The 12,942-nt window shown below is 51.8% G+C and overlaps 1 protein-coding gene across 2 annotated transcripts in view; it reads left to right on the top strand.

Annotated features, from left to right (window-relative positions):
* Positions 1 to 326: 326 nt before the first annotated feature.
* RNF4 (ring finger protein 4) overlaps positions 327 to 12,942 on the top strand; it is a 34,138-nt gene continuing 21,522 nt past the window's right edge. Inside the window, exon 1 of one of the 2 annotated variants that reach the window (XM_005208256.5) lies at positions 327 to 423. The gene's annotated coding sequence lies outside the window, so the exon portion shown is untranslated. 2 annotated transcript variants of the gene reach the window in all.

Genomic DNA, 12,942 nt, shown 5'->3' with positions numbered 1-12,942 from the left:
GGTCCAGGGCCTGGCGCGGTCAGGAGGCCAGAGTGGAGGCGGCAGCGATTCCAGGGAACTTAGGCGGAGAGAGGGGCGTGTCCCAGCCGCGACCACGACTCCCGAGAGGCCTTGCGCGCCGAGAGGCGCCGGCCGCTCCTCTCGCGGGAAGGCAGGAGCTTTTTTGAGTTCGCGGGCGTGGGCAGGGCCGGAAGCAGGCGCGTTTCAAAGTGGTGATAGATGGTTTTCTTATCCAATAGGGATGAAAATAGAGCCCTCTCCACGGGCGGACCGCGGGAGTTAGGGATGGCGGCGGCCAGTAGGGAGGTGGGGCGGGGTCGAGGCCCGCGGACAGGAAGTGGGTCGGTGCTGAGGCGGCGGCGGCGGCGTCGTCTGGTGGAGGTCTTCTCTGAAGCTGCTCGCGGAGGTGCTTCCCTCGCTCGAGTGCGTCAACCGCCGTGCCCGCTGAGTCTCCCCGGCGCCAGGCAGGGCTCGACTTCGCGGGAGGCGCGGGCGGCAAGGCAGCGCCGGGCGGGTTCGGGGGGTTCTTGTGGCCTCGCGCGGCCTGAGGAGGCCTTGGCGCCGCGTCCCGAGGAACCGCCGGGGCGCGGCCGACCCCTCTGGGGCCCCGACCCACGGCCGAGAGCCTCTCCCCGGGCCCCGAGTGGGGGCCCGCACGAGCCTGGCGCGGGCGCGGAAGTGGGGAGGCCTCGCCGCGGGTGTCGGCCGCCCCGGGCGTGCCGCAGCCTGGGCGCCTCCGTTTTAGCGTCGCTGGGGAAACTGAGGCGGCGGGGCGGGGAGGGGCGCGTCCAAGGTCACCGGGAAGGCCGGGAGGTGCGCCGCTCGCGGGCCGGCGCGGGCGTGCGGGGGGGGCCGGGCGAGGGTTTCGTCCCCGCCGAAGCCGCCGCCTTTGTGTGCTCGGGCCGCCGCGGGCTGGCGAGTCGGCCGGGCGGAGCCACCTCCAGGCTGGGCCGGGGCTGGCACGCTCGAGGCGGGGGGGTGGGCAGAGCTCAGCGGGTCTCAGGCTCCGCGCGCTGGCCGGACGCGTAGCCGCCGAAGCCTGCGGCCCAGCCCGCAGCGGGCATCTGGAGACGGGTACCTGAAGCCCAGGACTCGGCGCAGGCCGTTTTCCACGTCTTGACCCGTCGAGGGGAAAGGGGAGAGTTCAGAGCCTTGGTAGGCGTTTTCGGGGGGTGTTGGCTTTTGTGTAACTCCAGCCCCTGCCCGTCGACTGTCACGGCCCTACCTTCCTCCTCCTGCGCCACTTTTCTTGGAACCAGACCTGGGGTCTCCAGCTCTGTGGTCCTGCACTCTGTGCTCCAGTTTAGGCTGCCTTAGTGGCCGGGAAGGCTGAAGCGGTCTGCCCAAGGTCACAGCCTGGGTTCCCTGACTGCAGAACTAGACCTTTGAACTCAGTGACCAGGAGCCTGGGGGCCCGCTGGTTATGAAAGAAGAGTTGAAGGGAATCGCTTGGCTTTGTTTTCCTGGTGGTTTCCCCTGTGAGTTTGAGAACATTCAAATAATGCTGCCATCTGTATGGCCTGAACTTGAGCTTCCACCTTGGACTCAAATCTTGCCTTAGTGCAGTGTTTGTAAACCTTTTACAGTCATGAGTCCCCTCCATCGCCAGCCTTTTTTACACATTGTTTTCCTAATTGCTGTCACCCAACAATTGTTCTCTTCCCAATGTTAATGCTGCCTTGCTAGTGTATGCTCTTTTTATGAGCTATATGCATGTTTATGCTTTGTAAAGAAAAAGAACGGGCTTCCCTCTCCCCTTTAAGAATTTATACATTAATATTTTAAGTCATCATATTTTGAGGTCTTCTGTGTGCCAAGCTTTTGCTTGGACAAAAACAGACGTGGTACAGGCCCTGGTGGAGCTGAGGAGCCAGAGTGGAGAGAATGAGGGGTATTCCCCAAGGTTGAAACATAAGATGGGGCTGGAGAGGTATCAGGAACTAGAATACAGAAGGTCTGTGGTGTGCCTCCACAGTGAGGAATTCAGTATTTATCTGAAGGCCAAGTGGGAAATCACTAAATTGAGTTGTAAGGAGGGAACTTAACAGGGTTAGATTTGCATTTTAGAAAAATCACTGTTCTATGTATGAGAAGGATGGTCAGGACCAGTTAGGAAGAGAGAGGGGTAGCTTGGGCCAGGGCAGTGAGTGACTAGGAACTTCCCAGGCGGTGCAAGTGATCGAGAATCCATCTGCCAGTGCTAGAGACACAACACACAAGGGTTCAATTCTTAGGTCGGGAAGATGCCCTGGAGAAGGAAATGGAATCCCACTTCACTATTCTTGCCTGGAACATTCCATGGATGGAGGAACCTGGCGGGCTATAGTCTGTGGGGTTGCAAAGAGTCAGACACGGCTGAGCGTGCGCACACACAGGGACTAGTCACTGAACTTGGTGATTGCCAGTCATGGAAGTTCTTTAGTGACTTTTTACTTAAAAGCTTTCAGCAGAGTTTGTGTCTGGGAGTTTATACCCTTGCCAGTTTCTGGGAAAGACTTCGGGTGCTACTCGATGAAAATACGTGCACAAGTTGGTTTGTTTGTATGTGTTGTGTGTTCCTGTGTATATGTTAGTTAAGTCGCTCAGTCGTGTCCGACTGCGGCCCCATGAACTGTAGCCTACCAGACTTCTCAGTCCATGGAATTTTCCAGGCAAGAGTACTGGAGTGGGTTGCCATTTCCTTCTCCAGGGGATCTTCCCAACCCAGGGATCAAACCCGGGTCTCCTGCACTGCAGGCAGACGCTTTACCGTCTGAGCCACCAGCCAAGGGCGTGTATATGTTACCCATGTCTTATTTTGGAATGATTATATACATTTTTCACTATCCCCGAATTAGGGATTTTTGAGGGATAAGGTGGCTCATGTAGAATATTACAAGATTGACTCTGTTATTGAGTGAGATATGAATCATATGTGCTCTTCTGACTTATCTTTCCTAAATAGCTTGTTTCTTAGAAGAATTTTGGGAATTTTTAGAGCAAGGCATTTTGAGATTTCCTCTCTAAGGAGGACGGCCCAGAGCACAGATTCCGCCTCACCCCAGGGTTATAGGTCAAGTGTGAGTAAATGTGGGGCTAAGATAGGGTACCGGATAGTTTTCTTTGGAAGGGTTTTGTTTTGTTTTTCTCCCCCAGGCATAAGTAAGTCTTGAATTGAATACCTCATTTAGAAGAGAAGGAAAGGCTTGGAAACGTTTCAGAATGAGTATTATCAGTAACCTCTTTGTGCAGAAGAGAAGTTGTGACCATCAGGCTTTCCTGTGCTCCAGAAACCACATGGTCTCCAGACACGCCCAGTGGGCGCCTTAATGGCAGAACGTGCCTCCAGATCGCTGAGGAGACTGGCTTGCTGTGTAGATCTTCTTGACATACACAAATTTAAAATGAATATCTCCTGAATGGCCTTATTACCTGTTAATGCCATTTTGTTTGGGAATTATAATTTTTTTCTTTTTGGTATTTGTTGACTACACCAGATCTTAGTTGTGGCCCGAGGGATCTTCAGTCTTCCTTGCTGCATGTGAACTCTTTTAGTCGGGGCATGTGGGATCTAATTCCCTGATCAAGGATAGAATCCGGGTCCCCTGCATTGGGAGCTCAGAAACTTAGCCACTGGACCTCAGTGAAGTCCTTGGAGTCATAATTTCTAGTTGTAGGAGTGTGACTCAGATGTCTCTAAGGGTTACTCTAGGTTTGTGATGCAACAATCATGTCTACTAAATTTAGGCGTCTCTACCACTTAAAAATCCATCCTTCCCAGTAGTTTTGCTTAGCTCCATCTTAGGTATCCTGAAGCACAGGAGGGACAGAGTTACTACCCAAGGTCATGCAATTAGTAAGCAGACCTAGCACCAGAAGCTCAGATCCCAATGTCTGTGTTCCTTTTGCTGGACTTTGTTAGTGTTTATTGTTATATTTCTTTTTCAAGGACGGTTCACCCAGAAAGGGTCTAATTATAAATATTCTCGAGAAACTTAATTTTCAGTAATTGCATTGTACTCTTGAGTCTAGTTTCTGTTCCTGAGCGACCCCCTCCCCCAAGAAAGTGGTCTCAGTACCTGGGCATTTTCCTGTCTGCTGCACCTCACTTCTCATTTTAACCAAACCGTTGCCGAATTCTGCTGCTTGCTATAGCAGACCAATATAAAGTTTGCTTCTTTTCTGAACACCTTCTTGATATTTTTAAATTCTTAACTAATATTTAAAAACTTGAGGTTGTGGCCCCTTTTTTTCAAGTTGAAAATGCTTCAGATAGAGATGTTCTGTCCTGTTCTCCCGTGATGATTTTCCGGTTTTAAATGTCCCTCTGTTTCCTGGTGGTGATTGTATTTTTATTTGCAGTGTAATGAGGCTCCACTTTCCCCATCTTTTTCCCACCTCAGGACACTATGCCACCCTGAAGAATCTGCCATCTTTTTCAAATATCTCATGAGGTTGGTAATTTAATTTTAATGGAAAATAATTGTTTAGCTACCATGTTTGTGCCAAGTGCTGTTCAAAGAAGAGGGCATACCCTGATGGGTTTTGACATAGAGTTACGTTTAGCAGATGGAGCAACAGAAAAAACGGAGGACGAGGAGTGACAGAAAGGCAGTAGCATTCCTTTGAGGTGGACCTAGAAGAATGAGCAGTTCTCCACAGTGGGATGGGGTAGGAGACCCCTGAGGCGGGGTAACAGCATGTATCGAATCACCGTGCTGCGGCTGGCGTCCATGGCACCTGAAGGGAGGCACGGTCAGTTCTCTGTTGGTTTGTTTTAAATACATGCGTCCAACTATAGTTGATTTTATCAATTCTGCTCTCAACAGTTGTTTGGAAGCAAGGATTAATTCCAGCAGGATTGATATTTTACGAAACAGGTTGACTATAATGCGGCTGTTGAGTTGAGTGTGCATAATTTCATCTACAGATAACAGTAGGTAAACACGGAAAATTGAACTCAGCTGAACCAAGCCACAAAGACCATCTCCACCTCAGACACCTATCAGCTGTGTCAGTTCACTGCGTGTCTACACTGCCGCTGTGGGTAGGTTCTTACTGTGTATGTGTGTGCAGTTGTCCAAGTTTTGGAGTGTTGTACCCCTAATTCCACTTGTACCCAAAAACTCTATGCACTTTTTGTATTGTATGGCGATTTTTAGGAAGACCTGTGTCTGTCACTGCAAGTGAGGCCAGACCACTTAATGGTTGGCTTTACACATGAAGGCAATGGGTGCAGTCTTCTGGGAACATTTGTGATGTCCTTGGGTCCCTTGGAGTCTGGCAGATGTTTTTGAGCTCCCATTTAAAGTTTTGACTTCCTCTGGCCCACTGAACGTTCTTCCTCCTGCTTTGCTGTTTTGTCCTTAGAACGGTCCCAATATTTCCCTTGTAATAGGTGCTTGCTGTCCTGGGAGCCAAGGACCATTGACTACTTCCGAGGAAGAGAGTTGGAGAGGATCTGGATTCCACCACCAAGACGAATGTCTTTAGAGAGTTGGGTTTGGCTTGCCACTTGGTGATGGCATGTATGCACCCATTAGCCAGCCCACTTGTGTATCTGCTTGAATAGAAGGCCATTGGCTGAGGGCCCCTGAGGCAGAGCTATTTGAGACCAGCTCCCCTCTTATGGCTTTCCTGGTGACTCAGACGGTAAAGCGTCTGCCTGCGATGTGGGAGACCTGGGTTTGATCCCTGGGTCAGGAAGATCCCCTTGAGAAGAAAATGGCTACCCACTCCAGTATTCTTGCCTGGAAAATCCCATGGACAGAGGAGCCTGGCAGGCTACAGTCCATGGGGTTGCAAAGAGTCAGACACAACTGAGAGACTTTCTTTCTTGTTTCTTTCCCCTCTCATGCAAATGAAGGCATTCTCTCTGGGGGGCGCTACTGGGTAGCTGTCTGTTGTGGGTAAAGGTCAAAGAGCCACATTTATAAGCTGCTGACTCCCCCCTGCCACCACCACAGTCTGCACCTTGGCCATCCTGGTTTAGTCCACACACGTACCCCACCCCCAGCCCCTCCCAGGTTCCTGGTTCAGCAGAAGCAGCAGAGAGTCCTAGCTTTGTGCTTTGGTGCTGTCGGCACAGGCCTAGCATGCCTGCTTCCTGGGAGTTTTAGAGTCTGTCTTTTTGGCCTCTGGTATGTTTTCAGCCTCTGGAGGAAATGGATCCTGAGGTTTCCTTCATTATATTTCTCTTGCTCCTGACCCCCTGAAATACCCTAGTTTGTATTGGTATCACCAGCCCTCCCCCCGCTGCACCGTCCCCGCACCTCCCCCAGCCCAGGCCATGGTGACTGAAAAAAAATGAGAGTTAGGAGGGTCGGGTGGAGCAGCCACCGAGCTGAGCTTCTGTGTGTCCCAGAGAAGCCGCCTTGGTCCCAGGACCAAGCAGGGAACTTCCTCCTTCCAAGATGAATTGGTTGAACTTGGTGTCTGTTGATATCCCTCCCACTTGTGAAAACCATCCAAACCTATTACCGGTGCAACCTCGGGAGATAATGGCTGTGGAGAATTGAGGTGCCCCTCCCTGCCAGGCTCCAGGGCTTTCACTGACAAAGGGTCAGCCTAATGTTTGGGGGAATTTGTCTCAACCCTGCATGTGAAGCTGTGGAGAAATTCCTGAGAAGAGCTTCATCTAGAAGAGGGTGAGCCAGCACTCTGGTGATATTAGAGTCATAGGTATGTCTTGGAGGTCCCAGAGCTTGGAGGAGACTGAGGGTCCCCCCAGAGGTGCATTCCTTACAGATGTTTCTCAGCTGTACCCACTGCAGAGCATTTCTGAATACTTGATTAAATCCTATTAAAAGTATCCAGGAGAGAAAATAAGTTTATTTTTTAATTCTTGTGTTGTGGTAAAATATACATAATGTAAAATAGACCATCTGAACCACTTTCAGGTGTTCAGTGGCATTAAGTAAATCCAGCTTGTTGTGCCGCCCTCACCATCTGTCTCCAGAACCTTTTGCATCCTCCCAGGCAGGAACTCTATTCATTAAAGTAAAACTCCTTGTCCCCCACCACCCCCAGCCTCTGCAATTTCCATTCTGCTTTCTGTCTTTGGATCTGACGTCTTGGGACCTCATGTTGTGTCTTACTTCACTGAGCATAGTATCTTCAGGGTTCTTTTTCTTAAGGCTGAATAATACTCTTTTACTTTATTTTTCTTTTTTTAACTCATTTTCAGAAAACTGAAGTTCATACTTAATTCTGGGCACTTGAACCTCAAGGCTGAATTGTAAACAAAAGTAGAATATCTCTATACCCAAAGAGTTGTTCTTTTTCTCTAGTAGAAGCAAAAAACAATCCTCATTGGGTCCTTTGGAGAAAAGGGGAGAATTTCCTTGAGTGACGAATCCCTGAGCAGGAATGCAGTCCCCTGGCACCCCCTCAGGCCTCTGAGGCTGACTGGCTTGGTCAGGGTCGCACGGTGAGTGCGCAGCAGGCCCAATTGTCTGTCTCCAGGCACTGTCAACGGCACCCCACACCAGTGCTCTTGCCTGGAAAATCCCATGGACGGAGGAGCCTGGTGGGCTGCAGTCCACAGGGTTGCTAAGAGTCGGACACGACTGAGCGACTTCACTTTCACTTCTCACTTTCATGCGTGGGAGAAGGAAATGGCAACCCACTCCAGTGTTCTTGCTTGGAGAATCCCAGGGTCGGGGGAGCCTGGTGGGCTGCCATCTATGGGGTCAACACAGAGTCGGACACGACTGAAGTGACTTAGCATAGGCACCGTCAGATGCTCTCTGTCTCTGCCAGGTCTAGTCCCTGTGGCTCCTGGGGGAGATCAGTGGGTGGGCTTCTGGGCCTCCTTTAGGGATCAGTAACTGGGAGGGGGCCGCCCCACACTGCGTGCTGGCTCTCCAGCTTCCTGTCCGCCTGGGCAGGGGTGATCAGCCACGTCCTGCCAAGTCTCTTCTGGAAGTGAATTGAGCTTGCTGAGAGCGGAAACGTTTGTTCCAGTTCCTTCTGGGGTTGAAAGTTTAGTCTGCTCTCATCTCATAGCACTCACACTTGTAAGAAGAGCTGTGATTACTAGCTTTTCTGATGTAATACCTATTTATTACTTAATTTATTGATTGTCTTTCCACTTAAGAGTGTATGCTCCGTGAGTGTCCGTTTTGTTCACCATTGTATTTCCAATCCCTGAAGCAGTGCCTGATTCAGAGTAAGCCCATGTACAGAATTGTTGAATTACTCAGCTGGTAGGGTTCCGTCCAGGGTGCTGGAACCTACTGGGCACTTTGATTCAGTGTCACAGCTGCAGGGTAGGGGTTATTTTTCTCCCATGGAAGATGGTAAAACTGAGGCATGGAGGTCAAGTGTGTGTGCAGAGCTCTGGGGCTCATTTGGCCAGTCTCACGATTGCTGTCCATACAGTGCACCCTCCTTTGTATAAGCAGGAGGCTCTTAATATTTCTTAAGTTCTGAGGCCTGGTCATTGATGCGACGGTGCCAGCAGTGTTCATTTAAGAAGCTTTGGCGGGGACTCACCTGCCCTCCCATGGTTAGGACTCCGCGCTCTCACTGCCGAGTGCCCGGCTTTGGTCCCTGACGGGGAACTAAGATCTCACAAGCTGTAAGGTGTGACCAAAAAGAAATTTTAAAAACACGTGACCTAGACTGTCGGTACTAGCCAGGGCCTCGGTGCCTGATCAGTTGCTGATAAATCGGCCTTGCCTTGATGAGACTCTTTAGGTTGAGGCTTTTCTCTGCTTTTACCATGCTGGCATTGAGTCAGACTCACTCTGCTCCTGTCTCAGAAAAGCTTCTTGAGTTGACAGAGATCTGCTCTGTAACTGCCACACAGAGGGCGTGCATGACCCGACGTGGCTGCCTCTCATCTCCTGGTCGGACACACACAAGTAGCCACCTGAGTGCCCAGATGGCAGCAGCCTCACCTGCCCTGGTGGCTGAGGGTGCTGTGGGCCGCCGTGGGCCTGGGCTGGACAGAGCTCCTCACCCAGACAGCTCCCTAGACTCCTGCAGCTCCCTTGTTTGCTGGCGCACCCCTTCCCCGCCCCTTTTCTGCTGATCCCTCCTTTCTTGGCTTGTGGGACCATAAGGCCACAGAACCCAGCTGCAGTCAACACTGCCCAGCAGTTTCTAGCCGTGATGCATGTAGACATTCGCATGTAGTCAAACGCACAGAGGCGTCACATGTGATTGTGTGCCACCCCACCTAGCGTTGGGGGGTCGTCTTTCGTGTCCATAGTAGCCTCCTGGGAAAAAATCAACTTCTGGCAATAACGCCGTGATTGAGTAGACCGTTAAACCTGTGAGAAGGCTGAACTCCCCGCTGCCATCCAGTCGGGTGGCCTCGCTTCTCTGCACGCTTGCCACTGTCTCCAAGCCACACAGCTCACTTCTGCCTGGATTACTCCACGCCTCCACACGGGTCTGCGTGCTGAGCCGTCCAAGCGCTCGCGGGCCTCCTCGTGCAGGTGGTGCCGTCTCTGTATGAAGCCCTGCCTGCCCCGGGAGGCGTGTGGGCGGCTCCCGCCCAGCACACGGCCCGTCCTGGGCAGACCCTCTCCTCCCCTTGGATGGCCCTGCCCACCGGTGTGTGTGTTGAATAGCTGCGTCACTTGGGGCCTCATCTTCAGTGTCACTACCTCCAGGCAGCCCAGTTTGGCCCTCCGTAACAGCTTGGGCCTCCAGTTGCTTGGTTATCAGTGCTCAGCTCCCTGTGGCCAGCTTTCTGTCCTCATTCTAGGTCTTCTGTTTACTGTTGTCTTCTCCTTGAAATGCCAGCTTTTGTCTAACTGATATCCAAGTTCTCCAAGCTTGCTTTCTGCCTTTTGATTCTCTCTTCAGGGTTTCCACCCCCCACCTGACTTCCCAGATTGTAACACAGATTCTAAAACCTCTCCCTCCACCCTAGTTCTCCTGAGATTTTCAGCTGCCTTTGGACCTTTCTCCTTGGATACCCACGTGCAGCGTTTCTAAAATTAAGGTGTCTGCCTTGTTTATCCCTTCCCTAGCCCAGTTCCGTGGCGTCCCTCCCATGGAATACCCAGATAGATGATCTCGCGAGAGCTGGTCTTCCCTCACCTTCCTGTCAGAGTGTTAAGGGGTCCTGGCATCTGGCCTTGACCATTCCCAGTGCCACCCTCTACTCCTGGTCTTTTCTTAGTGGCAGGGACATTAACCACCCTCTCTCACTTCTGAGCCACTCGCCGCTTCTGTAAACAGGAACATCTCCTTTGGGCAAAGGACTAGCTAGGTGCAGAGTGGACAGAGTCCTGACCTCTGGCACTTCTTCAGGTGAGGCATGCTGAGGAACTGCACGGTTTGCCTTGGAAACCACGGGGTGGCTGGTGGGGGTGTTGCTGAGATGGAGTACTGGCATGTTGGAAGGAGTTCCTGGACACTAAGTTTGAGAAACCTGGAAAACACCAGTGTTCCATATTGTTTCTAGAATTAATACATCTGATTCTGGCTTGTATTTGTGCTTTTAAGACTCGGTGTTCTGGTGTCAAACTGCCCTGGTTCAAATCCAGACTTGGTGTTTACTAGGAGTGGACTGTGGGCAAGTTACTTAAGCCCTGATCATCCGTAGCTCCCTTGTATGTGAAATGGTCACCATAATAGTGTCTGCCTCCTTGTTGGGCTAGAGGAGGATTATACAAGATGGTGTGTGGAAAGCGCTGTAGTGTCTTGCACACAAAAGTGACCTCTAAGTTTGAGCTGTTGTTGGTTTTACTGTTCTAGTGGCTTCTATTAGTGCATGACCCAGAACGCTTTGTAGTTGGTGAGGGCCATCTTTCCCACAACCTCTGGCCTCTCTGTCCACCTAGCGCACTTCCATGTCCGCAAACTGGTCTGCTGGGGAGGCCCCCCGACCCTGGTCTTCCCACCTCCATTCTCTGGTGAAATCCAGTCCCTTGGCAGATTTCCGTGAGGCTGGCCTTCCAACCTTTTATGTCCTCTGACCGCTGACCTTTATTATCCCCTGAGGGAGAACCAGGCGGGGGGTGCAGCAGAGCCTGGGGCTGCAGGTGGGCGGCGGGGAGCAGGGAGGGTGTGCACGCGGAGGAGCGCGGAGCCCTCTGGCGCAGCTGCTGGACGCGCCTGGAGCAACAGTGTTTGAAAACCTAAAGCTTAAAACAAGTAGGAGGCAAGAGGCTTTGGAGTAACCAAGGTCTGTACGTTAAATTATTTCCTTGTGCTCAGCAGACAGATCACTGTCAGTGACATTTGTATCAGATTCTTCTCAATTCTGAGAGAGATTGCTGGAATCGGTGAGTTCTGGGTTAGGATCCAGGAAGCCCGGTGGCTCTGGAACCACGTGTGATCTGGTCTTGTGAGTCCCTAGGGGCCGTGGGGGTGCCGCCGCCTTCCGTGCCCACCAGGTGGACTGTCTTCATGTCTGCTTAAGGAGGCTCTCGTGCCAGTCTTAGTGAGGGCACCCCTGGGCTGGCCTGAGGGTGTCAGGCGAGGTCATGCAGTAGGCCAGCTGCGAGCCTCCCTGGAGAGAGTGAGGCATCGGAGAGACTGGCTAAGGCACCCGTGGCCCCGGGGCAGGCTCGAGGGAGGGCGGTGTGTATGCGTATGGCTGATGCTGACGTACGACAGAATCCAACACAGCACTGTAAAGCAGCTACCTGCTGATGAAAAAAAAATAAACTACTCGGTGTCCGAGTGGATAATGTGGTCAGGGGCGCACCCGGATGCAGACTGCCAGGTGCTGGAGAAAGGCTCGGCTGGCTGGACACTCCCTCGGTGGGGCTGCTCCTGGAGAACCTCTGGCCTCTCCCTGTCCTCTTGGTTTCCCTTGCATGGGGCTTATATGCCCCAATTATTGCAATACCTGAGCTGTCTGCTGGCACCCACCCCAGACAGGAGCTGGTGGCTGGATGTATTCACTGCTGTATTCCCAGGGCAGGAGCCATGCATGGGGAGGTGTGCAGCCCGTGGGTACGTGTTGAAGCTGGGTCGGGTGCAGCGGTCCACAGCCTCTTAGGGCTGGGCGGAGGGCTAGGGTTGCGCAATGGGCGGTGTAAGGCTGTGCTGGCAGAACAGGTCCGTGAGCCTTTGAAGTGCCGGTACCGGTCCAAGTGCTCTCTGTATTAGCTCCTGTAATCCTCACACACCATTGAGGTCGGTGCTGTCTTGTTTTCAGTTCAGTTCAGTCGCTCAGTCGTGTCCAACTCTTTGCGACCCCATGAATCGCAGCACGCCAGGCCTCCCTGTCCATCACCAACTCTTGGAGTTCACTCAAACTCAGGTCCATCGAGTCAGTGATGCCATCCAACCATCTCATCCTCTGTCATCCCCTTCTCCTCCTGCCCCCAATCCCTCCCAGCATCAGAGTCTTTTCCAGTGAGTCAGCTCTTCCCATGAGGTGGCCAAAGTACTGGAGTTTCAGCTTCAGCATTATTCCCTCCAAAGAAATCCCAGGGCTGATCTCCTTCAGAATGGACTGGTTGGATCTCCTTGCAGTCCAAGGGACTCTCAAAGAATGTTCTCCAACACCACAGTTCAAAAGCATCAATTCTTCGTGCTCAGCCTTCTTCACAGTCCAACTCTCACATCCATACATGACCACAAGAAAAACCATAGCCTTGACTAGACGGACCTTTGTTGGCAAAGTAATGTCTCTGCTTTTGAATATGCTATCTAGGTTGGTCATAACTTTTCTTCCAAGGAGTAAGTGTCTTTTAATTTCATGGCTGTAGTCACCATCTGCAGTGATTTTGGAGCCCCCCAAAATAAAGTCTGACACTGTTTCCCATCTATTTCCCATGAAGTGATGGGACTAAATGCCATGATCTTAGTTTTCTGAATGTTGAGCTTTAAGCCAACTTTTTCACTTAATAAGGCCTGGGCTTCCCTGATGGCTTAGCAGTAAAGAACTCACCTACTGATACAGGAGACATGGGTTTGATCCCTGGTTTGGGAAGATCCCCTGGAGAATGAAATGGCAATGCTCTCCAGTATTCTTGCCTGGAGAATCCC

The sequence above is a fragment of the Bos taurus genome, chromosome 6, assembly GCF_002263795.3.
Source record: "Bos taurus isolate L1 Dominette 01449 registration number 42190680 breed Hereford chromosome 6, ARS-UCD2.0, whole genome shotgun sequence".
Classification (NCBI taxonomy): Eukaryota; Metazoa; Chordata; class Mammalia; order Artiodactyla; family Bovidae; genus Bos; species Bos taurus.
The sequence above is the reverse complement of the archived record's forward strand: the minus strand, read 5'-3'. Positions and strand labels throughout refer to the sequence as shown.